The sequence below is a fragment of the Haematobia irritans genome, chromosome 1 (genome assembly GCF_050003625.1).
Source record: "Haematobia irritans isolate KBUSLIRL chromosome 1, ASM5000362v1, whole genome shotgun sequence".
Lineage (NCBI taxonomy): Eukaryota > Metazoa > Arthropoda > Insecta > Diptera > Muscidae > Haematobia > Haematobia irritans.
The window spans coordinates 221,538,282-221,551,445 of NC_134397.1; the positions used below are offsets into that span (position 1 = coordinate 221,538,282).

A 13,164-nucleotide genomic window follows, 5' to 3' on the forward strand; every position below is an offset into this window, starting at 1 on the left:
ATAAGACACATTTTGAAGTTTCATAGTAAACATTTAATTCAGTTGTATGTAATATCGAACATCTTTTTGGAATCTTCCGAAAATTTTTTGGAATATATGGAAAATTACCTTATTACCGTTTTCTAAAAGAACTTTTTGGTATTTGGTAGAAGCAAGGATTGAATCCACAACCCTTTTATATGCAAGGCGGGCATGGTAACCATTGCTCCACGGTGGCCAAGTAAAGGTTTATTTCTGTTAAATAAAGTTTCTTTATATCGGTTCGTGGGCGCCGAAAACTATGCTTTATAAATATATTTGAATATAAAATTAAAATGATTAAAATTAATTTTATATTCAAATTATTCGTTCAAAAAAGTGTGATATAAAGTATTTAAATGTAAATTTTGAGAAAATAATTTTACGAAATACCCAGGAAGAAGTCAACAAATATTGCACTCAAAAAAAAAGTGAACTCTCTGTTTCGCTAAAGCCAATTTAACTTTATTTTAGTTCATGAAATTATTATGTTTGGAGAAAGTTTCCTTTACTCTAATAATATTTTGCTTACGTTAGTTGAATGAACTAAAAAAAACGGGAACAATTGTACACAAATGAAGCAGAGAAAATTAAATTTAGAAAATTTGTTTTTCTCACAAAATAGTTGATTATTTCTTTAAATTTATAAATTTGACCACAAATGCGCGCATCTTGAACTTCATATGGCATTAAAGATATTCTTGCCATTTTGAACTCCAATTTTTTCTTTCAAACTATAAAATTTTCTTTAACATGTAAAAAAATGAATTACGTCTAATAAATGTTCTTGAATTTGTCGAAAAACATTTACTTATTTTTTGTGATATCAGCGTTTGTAATAGTGTTTAGTTAAAATTTTCTAAAAATAATTAAAATTTTCTAAAATTAACTAAATTTTTTCTTCCTCGTGGTTTCACTGTTTTTTTCAGTGTGATGAAACGTTTGGATAAAAATGTAAAAAAGTTTTCTTCTTTACATCAATGAATTTAGGTCCAATTAGCTAAATAAAATATAAAAGAAAAATATTCGATTAAAAATTTCATTGGTTCAACGAATTTTTGAATTTAAACAAAAACCAACCACAAAAAGTAATTTTATCAATTAAGTTTTTAATTGACTTTGGTGATTGATACCATAATTTCTGTGATTGAAGACATTTCAATTATAAATTAATTTGATTAATTTGACGGAGCTTCGTCGCTTAAAATCACTTAAAGTCACTCAATGATTAAATGTAAGACAGATGCACATCATCAGGACGCCAATGTAATTTATATCATATTTGTTCTTTGCCTTTTTTTCTTGAGAATTATTTTTCAATTGTGATGCATCTAAGATTTATTATGTCTTCATTTTATAGCATACGTTTAGGGTTCATGGGTGATGTGACTGTGCAACATACCCTAATGACTTGTCTATTATTATTATACTCTAAATTTAGTTGGGATAATAGTAACATTGCTGAAATTTTTTGGATTCAGTCCAAACACAGAAAAAAATTTCACGAACATTTTTCCAATTTATGTCTTAATTGAGTTGTAAAAAATATTCAATTAAAAATTTAATTGATTCAAGAAATTTTGTAATTGAAACAAAACTCAATCACAAAAATTAATAAATAATTGACTGTCAATTAATTTTTTATTTGATACTATCATTTCTCTGATTGAAGACATTTCAAGTAAAAAATTAATTAGATCAATAAATTTCGTGATTGAATCAGAAAAAAAAAAAATATTTTGTGTGTACTGAAATGTAAGTCTGATGTACCTCAATCGACCACATTTCTCTCACGGATCTTATTTTAGCCTTTCCAAAAAAAAACCCTATTCAGTTTATTTTCATCTAACATTTATTACTCCTCCGTTTTTTATTCAGAATTTTAGGGGTCATGGATGGTATAGCTGTCAAACATACATTTAGGCGTCTCTATGAGAAGTACAGTCTTCTGTGTAATTTATTACTCTCTCGGACCTGAATTGAATTTTTTTATACAGATCATGTTTGTCCTTTGCCAATTTATTTTCACCGCCATTTTCTTTTCTAGAAAATGATTTTCCAATTGTGATGCTTCTAAGATTTATTAGATCTCTATTTTATAGCAGACTTTTAGGGTTCATGGGTGGTGTGAAAGTCAAACATATATTTAGGTGTCTCTGGTGACCCATACGATAACTGCTCTTAAAGACTATGCGAATATTTGTACAAAGTAATGATTTTTTTATACAATTTCGTTTTTTTTTCTTCTATTCATTGGCTGTTTGCTAAAGATCATAAAAACATTAAGTGGGCGTAGTTTAATAATAAAAACAAAAAATACATATATAAAAAAGGAAAAACAACCAAAGCTATAAGCAACTCGTATAATAGCCATAAATTTCCATTTTTACGATTTGGAAATTTTAACACATTCATAGATACATATGGGAATTTCACGAGTAACATACACGGATATATAGACACATAAACATAAAACCGTGTGAGTGTATGTAACAATTTTTACTTCAGTGATATGTGTTTGTATGGATGACATGTCGAACAAAAGTGAAAACATAAACATCTTTCCAGCCCCATCAACTCACGTAGCACATGTGTTCATTTTTCTCACTCACAAAAAGAAAACAATGTAAAAGCATACTTTAAGGCATATACGAATTCTTAACGGGATAATGAACATTTCTCTAGAGACCAGTTAATTTCTTTCACATTTATAACCGGTTTTATATTACTTCGTCTTAGTGAAGAACAATTTAATGTAACACTGGCAACGGTGCTTGTCGGTTTCACAGCAATCTCGAATCTAATTTGTGCTTTTTTTTTCAGTTGTATTGCCTAAAAGTAGACTATGAAAAACATTACAAATGTTAACATTTGCTATGTAACGAATTTGTGTGGGAGGGGTGCCTAGCGTACAAAGTACGAACTACAATTGTGTCGTTTGTAGCACATTACCTACCAGTTGTGACAAACGAGGGAGGTTATGTTTTAATGTTAGCCAAACTTGTGATAGAAACAACCACCTTTTTCTTGATACTACAAAAATTTCCTTAGACCTTGTTTGGATATTCATTTGTTCTTCTTTGTTACATTACATTGTAGTTTTTCTCATTTCCTTTATTATTTTCCTTAAAGCTGGGTGTGTTTATGTCTGCGGAATGACTTTTACTTTATTAACACCCTCCCCACCCCCCCCCCCCCCACCTCTTTGTTCCTATTCCAGCAAAAAGTTCTATGTTTTGTTTTGACACCAAACCGCTATAAAACTTATTAAGATACTATGGAAAAGGAAAAAAATTGGTTGCACAGTGGCGCCAAAAGGATTTTTATTTTATTCATCTCGGAGAATGTTGATGACACCATCTACTTCCTATATTAAAAATCGAGATAAACTGAAAAAATGAGAGCGAGAATCGATTCCTGTGACAAATCCATTAAAGTTTACACACATTTCCCGCAGAGTAATTTCTTCTCAATTTTATCCAAAGCCGATGAGATTTACAGTTCAGGGTATAAGCCTGGTTTATCAATCATAGAACAAAAGTATTGCATACTTTCAGGCTATGCAAGTGTCGGCACTCTTAGTACGATTCAATCAAGACAGGATTAAATATATTTGTGAAATTAATTAGAGTAAAGCCCTTTTTACCAGCAAGGCAGTTAGATGGGCTATCATCTCAGAGGATTTTGATTACACCATCTAGATGCAAATTTAAAAAGATGAACTGAAGAATTGTGTACGAAAAACGTATGTATATGAAGAATTAATGTAATGAAATATTTACTAAATTCATGATTGAAGTTGTTGTTATACAATATATTTTTTCTAAAATCAATAAAATTACTTTGATGAAATAAAACCCCGTGGGGCCCTATTCTTGAGACTTATTTCATTGTTGTGGGGTATTATTGCATAGAAAAATTTGACTTTATTTCAATACGAAACAAAACACCAAACCATGGGGCATTTTTTCATTTTAATTTTTGGGTCTTATTTCGTGTGGGCTTATTTTCCGAATCTATGATTTAGTATAATTATTTAGAAAACGTTTGCAGTGCAAAAACTTATTCTGAAAGTGGCACAATATAACCAAAATGATGTACAAAGAGTGTCATTTAGTGGTGTAACAAAATTAAGAAATAAGACTGATATTTGGTTTATGATTAAGGATTTTTCGAAAGAAACCGAGTTTGACCCTTTAAGAAGATTTATTTACAATGACAAAGCAAATATAAAACAAAAAAATAAATATTTTTTTTCGGATTAAATAAAAAATTGAAAATCACAAAATCTCCATGGAACTGAATATCCTTGACTCAATGCTTTTAAAACTTTTAAGAAAAATCAGAAAGGTTTTCAACAAAAAATTTTTACGACAAAAAAAATTATACAATAAAAATCTTTGTAGTCAAATTGTTTTTTTTTATATCTCAAATATTTAAAAGCTCTTCGATACTTGTTCTGAATGTTAAGAAATTTATTGGAGTGAGACATTTTTTTAATACTGCTCTCCGTCTTTACACCATTTCCAACAACCTCTAATATGCTACCTTATGATAGATTAAATTCTCATTGTTATTCTGTACAGCATTTTCGTTTGTCGTGTTACCGATGATATCCGTAATAATATACTATGTATTTATTGTTTATGTTGATGGTTTTCACCTACGGAAAGAAAATAAAAAAAACTTAGCTTAATCCTACATCAGCATCAGTAACATAAACCACTAACAAGCATAGTGGGAGAAGGTTGAGAGGATATACGAAAGTTATAAATAAAATATAATGGATAACAACTAGATTCGGATTCAGCCTAAAGGTATACTATACATTTTGTGATATCCTTAAAATATGCAAGAAACTGAAAAATATTTCTTGAATTTTAAAATAAAATGCATAAATTAACGATATTGTTGAAGAAGAAATTGAAAAAGTTAAGGTTTGGGAAAGCTGAAGGCAATTAGCATAATGTTGAAAAGTATATTAAAGAAAGAAAGAAAGAAAAGAGATAAACATTTCCCGGGGAACATTTTTGATAAATTTATTTGGAAAGTTTTAAATAATTATCACTAGTATTAGCTATAAGAAGGAAGTAAAAATATATATTTATGGAACTTTCAACGAAAATTAGTTTATGAATAAGTTTAGAGTTGATGCTAAATACCAGTTAGTTAAATTTGGCGTCTGAAATAAATTCAAAACTTCAATGAAAGAATGATAGTTGAAAATTAATTCTTTTATAGATGGCTAAATAAGGCAAAATACACTAGTTTACACTAAAAATTTACACTTGATGAAAATCAACTTTTGTATTTTGAGCTGTTGAATTCGAAAAAAAATGTTTAAAAATTTTTATGGAACAGTTTTTTAGATATCCCGCTATTTTTAAATTTTCGCTCTTTTTTGACTAAACACAATATATCTCGAGTTATAAATGTCAGATTATAACGTTGTTGGTATTTAACCGAAAAATGACAAAGTTATAAGCAATTGAATGATGTGAAATCATTCAAATATGAGCCACTAACCCACCCAAAAATGCATTTCTCTGTGGCAGAGAGAAATTCTTGTGTGGGTGATAGGCCCATATTTGCATGAATTGCCATCGGATTTGTTCACTCAATTGCTAATAACTTGGCCATTTTTCGGTTAAATACTAAGAACGTTATAATCGGAAATTTCTAACTCGAGATAAAATATATTGTGTTTAGTGAAAAAAGAAGCTCAAAATACATAAGAAAAGTTGATTTTCATCAAGTGTACATGAATTTTTATACCCTCCACCATACGATGAGGGTATATTAACTTTGTCATTCCGTTTGTAACACATCGAAATATTGTTCTAAGACCCCATAAAGTATATATATTCTGGGTCGTGGTGAAATTCTGAGTCGATCTGAGCATGTCCGTCCGTCTGTTGAAATAACGCTAACTTCCGAACGAAACAAGCTATCGACTTGGAACTTGGCACAAGTAGTTTTTATTGATGTAGGTCAGATGATATTGCAAATGGGCCATATCGGTCCACTTTTACGTATAGCCCCCATATAAACGGACTCCCAAATTTGGCTTGCCGATCCTCTAAGAGAAGCAAATTTCATACGATCCGGCTGAAATTTGGTACGGGTGTTAGTATATGATCTCTAACAACCATGCAAAAATTGGTCCACATCGGTCCATAATTATATATAGCCCCCATATAAACCGATCCCCCGATTTGGCTTGCGGAGCTTCTAAAAGAAGCAAATTTCATCCGATCCCGCTGAAATTTGGTACATGGTGTTGGTATATGGTCTCTGAGAACCATGCAAAAATTGGTCCACATCGGTCCATAATTATATATAGCCCCCGTATAAACCGATCCCCAGATTTGGCTTGCGGAGCTTCTAAGAGAAGCAAATTTCATCCGATCCGATTGAAATTAGGTATATGGTGTTAGCATATGATCTCTAACAACAACGCAAATACTGGTCCACATCGGTTCATAATTACATATAGCCCACATATAAACCAATCCCCCGATTTGACCTCCGGAGCCTCGTGGAAGAGCAAAATTAAACCGATTCGGTTGAAATTTGGTACGTGGTGTTAATATATGGCCTCAAACACCCATGCAAAAATTGGTCGAAATCGGTCCATAATTATATATAGCCCCCATATAAACCGATCCCCAGATTTGACCTCCGGAGCCCCTTGGAAGAGCAAAATTCATCCGATTCGGTTGAAATTTGGTACGTGATGTTAGTATATGATATTTAACAACCACGCCAAAAGTGGTCCATATCAGTCCATAATCATATATAGCCCCCATATAAACCGATCCCTAGATTTGGTTTTGGAGCCACTTGGAGGAGGAAATTTCATCCGAGTCAGTTGAAATTTGGTACATTGTGCTAGTATGTGGCCGTTAACAACAATGTCTAACTAGGTCCATATCGGTCTATAGTTATATATAGCCCTCAGATAAATAGATCCCCAATCACCCAAAAATTGGTCCATATCAATTTCATAATTGTATATAGCCCACATATAAGCGACCCTCATATTTCAATTCTGACTCTCTACGTACCGTGCAAAAGTCCATATCGATTCGTAATTATTTGTAGACTTACCTATACATACCTTTTTGTCTAATATATACCACGTATGGACTAACTCACAATTTAGAAAACGATGTTAAGAAGTTTTAAGATACCACAACCCAATTAATTCGATTGTGGATGACAGTCTTTCGTAGAAGTTTCTACGCAATCCATGGTGGAGGGTACATAAGATTCGGCATGGCCGAACTTACGGCCGTATATACTTGTTTTTTGTTTATTTCAATCAGCAAAGCATATGCTATTAATGAGAAAATTGTGAATTTAAAATTTACTTAGGCCACAGTCCTCAAAAAATCTTGTTTTTATAATAAAAAAAAATTAAATATCTCATTTTGTTGAAAAAAAATCCATCATCATTTCCATTTGCTTGCCCTCATAGAACTTTAATGGTAAGAATGAAATATATTTCTTTTTCTAAATTTAGGATTCTAACTACTTCAATAAGACATAAGACTAAGGAATGAAAAAAGAACGTATTTCTTTTTTTTTGTGCAATGAATAGAAGGTAAAGTTAATAAGCTTTATTATAATCATCCCTTATAGTAACCTCTCCAACGTTCAAAATTCACAATAATATTTTCCTTCGAAAACACCACCATTAAAACATTTCATTGTGGATTCTTTTTCAAATCCTATGGCATGGCATGAGTAATGTTTGCTCTTTGGCAAATAAATTATTAATAATTCGAAAACGAAAGAAAGAACATTAATAAAATTTGATGATGTACACGAATCACATCAAAATGAAAATGAAATAATTTATCTTGTGAATTTTTGATGAAATGCCACATGTTGTGATGAATTGCCCTCTACTCTAAGAAGATCTAAATGTTATTAATATTTCAATAAAAGTTCTATTAAGAAAAAATATAAATGCTTGTAGGAGGAGAAATAAAATGGAAGCATTGGTAACATTAAAAGATCAAAGCTTTTAAGGAAATTTACTTGAGCCTAAAAGTATACAATTATCTATAAGTTAATACATTTTGTCGATGATAGCTTTAGATGTTATTTATATATAATATGTTAATAGCATATAATTATTAAATAAAAATGAGATTTATATACATAGAAAATATAATGGAATTTATGCAAATAGGGCATATTGTGCTTTGACACTTAAAAAAAAAAACTTTCTAACAAGACAACGTTTGAGATCAATGAAGGACTTATTAAATGTGATTCTGAGTCGATTGCTACACATAATAACAATAGTTTAATAGAAGTTCCAATCAAAACTCTGTTTAACGAATATCCTGTTTAGCGAAAATCCAATTTCTTTACATTACAATCTACACTGAAAAAAAAAAAATTATAACCTAATCTGAACGATTATGTAACCTAAATTTTAGGCCACGCTATTTACACAATAGTTGGGAAAATTTTCTTTAAAGTGAGGACATATAGTTTAAATAAAGTTTATAATATTTGTTTGATTTTTTTTTTTCATTAAATTTAGGACATGAATCATGGTAATTTGATTCTTCCAGCTAATTTTGTATGTCTTTGAAGTAAGGTCAATTTGGCTTTCAGTAAAGAAAAACTTTTTTGATTCAAAGTAATCATCTTTAAATTAACTGAAATGTTGCATCTTTACATTTAAAATAAAAAAGCTTCGAAATACAAAAGGCTAAGATTTTTTTTGTATTTTGCATCTTTGATTAAATTTTTTTTGGAATTAGGAGAGCATTTTTTACTTTGAAGTATCACGCAAAAAATTTTTTTTTTGATTCAATCACGAAATTAATTGACCCAAATAATTTTTTTATTGAAATGTCTTCAATCACAGAAAAGATAATATTAATTAAAAAATTACTTGAAAGTCAATTAAAAAATTAATTGATACAATTAATTGATTTTTGTTTCAATTAAAAAAATTGTTAAATCAATTAAATTTTTAATTGAATATTTTTTAAAACTCAATTAAAACTTTAATTGGAAATATGTTCGTGCATTTTTTTTCTGCGTAAGATTTAAATTGGAAAAATGTTCATTAAATTTTTTTTCTGAGATCTATTGTAATTGAGTTTTTATACCCTCCACCATATGATGGGGGGTACATACATTTTTTCATTCCGTTGTAACATATCGAAATATTGTTGTCAGACCCCAAACTAAAAAAAAAATATTTACATGGTATTAAAGATTTATTTATTTGTTTATTTATTTTTGTTTTTAATTTATTTATTTATTTATACTACAGATGAAGACTTACGGCTTACATTTACTATACAGGAATTTTGGTTAAAAGGTAGTTTCCCTTAAGCAAATTAAATTTTAGGATGCGCAATTTACACAACAAATTTCATTAGAATAATGAAATGTGAATTAGAAGAAGGTCTACCTCAAACATTTTTTCTTTAAATTTAAAAAATGTATTTATTTTAAAGATGTCACATCTATGGCTCGGAATCAAAACCAAACCCCTAAAGGGAAGGTCAAAATCTTTGGATCCATGTAAACTTTTTTGGAGTGCACAAAGCATATATATTCTAGGTCGATCTAGCGATGTCCGCAATTATACATACTCATATATAGCCCTCAAATAAACCGGCCTCCCAAAATGTGTCTTCTGTGTCCTCATGGAGGAACATTTTTCATTGTTTAAAGAAAAAAAAAACATATGACATTCAAGATGGACAAATTTTGGGAAAAATTTACAAATTTTAGTTAAATATTTAGTCAAATATTTGTGCTTAATTTTTGTATAATTTTTTCCCCCTTAGGATAGGTTAGGTTAGGTGGCAGCCCGATGTATCAGGCTCACTTAGACTATTCAGTCCATTGTGATACCACATTGGTGAACTTCTCTCTTACCACTGAGTGCTGCCCGATTCCATGTTAAGCTCAATGAAAAGGGACCTCCTTTTTATAGCCAAGTCCGAACGGCGTTCCACATTGCACTGAAACCACTTAGAGAAGATTTGAAACCCTCAGAAATGTCACCAGCATTACTGAGGTGGGGTAATCCACCGCTGAAAAACTTTTTGGTGTTCGGTCGAAGCAGGAATCGAACCCACGACCTTGTGTATGTAAGGCGGGCGTGCTAACCATTGCACCACGGTAACTAAAGTAAACAAATTTATAGGGAAGGAATAATAATTTCCAGGAACGGAAGATAATGATATGCTATGGGAATTCGAACACAATGTAGCATAATTTATTTACAATACAGTTTGAAAAATAGTTTTTTTATACGGAAAAAAATGTTCCCGTTAAAAACGTTCATACATTGTTCATTTTACGACACAAGATCGATATAATTTTAAATAAGGGTAAATTTCATATATATATATTTTTTTAATATTTTAACTCCCTTTGCGAGGACATTCGAAAACTACACTCTAGCTCCCCATATAGCTTCGAGTTATTTCTCGATGTTATTTTAAAGTAGGGGCTGTAGTCTAAAAACACTAAAAATATTTTCCATATTTATGAGCACTAAAATGCATTTTTATAAACTTCATTGGAAGTTCTTCCAAAGGCATACCTTTAAAAGCTCTTCCAAACATGTCCTCCCAAAGATGGAGGAAGTTCTTTTAATTCAATTTTTTATAAGTCGCTTTTTCATATTTTTAATGGATAATTTTAACTTTTTTTATTTCAAACGGGTTAACAATATAGTAAGAATTAATAAAATGGAGCAAATTATGAAAATTTTGTCGAAAAAAATGTTAAATCCAATCTGGAGAAATTGCGAATTTTTGAAAATATTTGAGGTTAAATGTTTCACACAAGTGTTAGAATGCATTAAAAATTATAAAAAAATTATAAAATTTAATTATTTTAAATGAAAATTAAAATAAGGATACATTAAAATTAAAATAAGGATACAGATCCCATTTATCAAATTTTCATTCTATTTTTCCGATATATTAATAAAGCTATTCACATACAAACAAATGCCAGTTGAAAAATCCAAATTATGACGGATATTTCGAAGTAAAAAATATTTTTTTAATTCCAAAAAAAAAACTTTAAACTAATGATGCTAATTCCTCAAAATAAGTCTTAGCTTATATTTGAAGCGATTTTATATTAAATCTAATGATTCAATATTTCAGTTAATTTAAGGACGATTTATTTAAATCAAAAATGTGTTTCTTTACTTTAACGAAAATTTGCCTTAGTTTAGAGTCATGCAACTTTAACGAAGGGACGCAAATTTTCAAAATGTGTATCTTAAATTGAATGAAAAAATTTTTGAAGCAAAGATTATAAACTTTCTTTTAATTAAAATTTCATTATTTTAAAGAAATTTGTCCTTAATAGTGTGTAAATTGCGCATCCTAAAATTGAGGTTATGTAATCTTTAATATCACGTAAATATTTTTTTCATCGAAATGGTGGACATCCGTCCCATGACAAGCCCATGTTGAATTCATCGCTTCTGCGTCATTTTTGCACCACTTCCGGATCCGGAACATTTTCACTACTTTTTTGGCGACGCTTTTTTACTGGGCAATTAACGAATAATCTGAGAACATTTTTTTAAATTATGAGTCCCTAGTTTAGGTTAGGTTAGGTATAGTGTCAGCCCGAGATTTCAGGCTCATTTCAGGTTTCCAATTCCGAAATATAAATAGCGTTCCACATTGCGGTGAAGCCACTTAGAGATGTTTTGAAACACTCAGAATTGTCACCAGCATTACAGAGAGGTGATAATCCACCGTTGATAAACTTTTTGATGTTTCATCGAAAATTGGGTCGTGGGTCCAACCCTGCGCATGTATGCTAGCCATTGTACCACGGTGGCTCCCAAAGTAAATGAACATTCATACAAAACCTATAGGTGATATTATTTCAGATTCTTTTTTGTGTTTTTCTCACACTTTGAAAAGTGTTATATCGCTTATTTTCGTAAGATCATTTGGTCACCACTCAAGATCCAAATTTTCAGAACAAAATCATATAGATTTTTAACTACATTCAACAAAAGGTTTACTTGGATCCAACGATGTTGACCTTCCCTTGAGGATTTTAGTATTGATTTCTAGCCAAAGATGCGGTTCTTTAAAATAAAAATATTTTTAGCTAAATCTAGAATCAATAAAATTAACCCTCTAATGCCCAAGCCCGCCTTTAGGCGGGCTTCATTGAATAAGGAAGCTTTTAGTAAAACACACGTTAAGACAACAAAAATGGGCAAAATAAAAATAAAACGTATTTGAAACTATTCAAGAGGCTTTGCAGCATATGTTGAATTTTATGGTATATTTTTTTCTTGCTTAGTTCTCTTGCTTTTGTGTCGTTAACATTGAAAATTTTATCAGATGGCAAAAAACTTGGGGCATTAGAGGGTTAAAATTAGAATACAGATCTGATTTATCGAATTTTCACTCTCTTTTCGCGGTATATTCCCAGCAAAAAAAAATTGGAAGTTCTTCTAAGGGCACAACTTTAACAGCACTTCGAAAAATGTCCTCCCAAAGATGTTCTTTATTTTAACTACACAGGAAGTTCGTTTATTTAAAATTTTTATAACTAGCTTTTTCATATTTTTAATGGGTAATTTTAACTTTTTTCGCTTCAAATAGATTAAAAATAGAGTAAGAATTAATAAAATGGGACAAATTATTAAAATTTTATCGATAAAAATGCTAAATCCATTATAGAAAAATTACGAATTTTTGAAAATATTTGATGTCAAACGTTTCAGACAATCCTCAAAATGCATTAAAAATCATAAAAAAAATATTTATTTGGCAAAATATCACAAAAAAAAATTAATTAACATCCAAAATAATGAATTGGGGTCACCTAAAAAGTCATTCAGATTCAGTGCAACGGCTGTTGAAATGATGAACATCCGTCCTATCGCTTCTGCGCCAATTTTGCACCACTTCCGGATCCTACACTGAAAAAAAAGCATGCCCGGTTCCAAAGATTTTGTCTTTACTTTAAAAAAATTGGTATTGATTCCGAGCCAAAGAAGTAAGGAATACAATTAAGGACACTTTTAAGACACAATTCTCTTTTAAATTAAGTTTTCGTCATATGCTGTCAAAGTCCTTTAAAAACGAGTTAACGACAACTTTATTTTCC

At 30.2% G+C, this 13,164-nt stretch overlaps 1 protein-coding gene across 1 annotated transcript in view; it reads left to right on the forward strand.

The window, feature by feature from the left end:
* VAChT (Vesicular acetylcholine transporter) overlaps window positions 1-13,164 on the forward strand; it is a 55,019-nt gene that overhangs the window by 29,045 nt on the left and 12,810 nt on the right. The window lies entirely within an intron of this gene.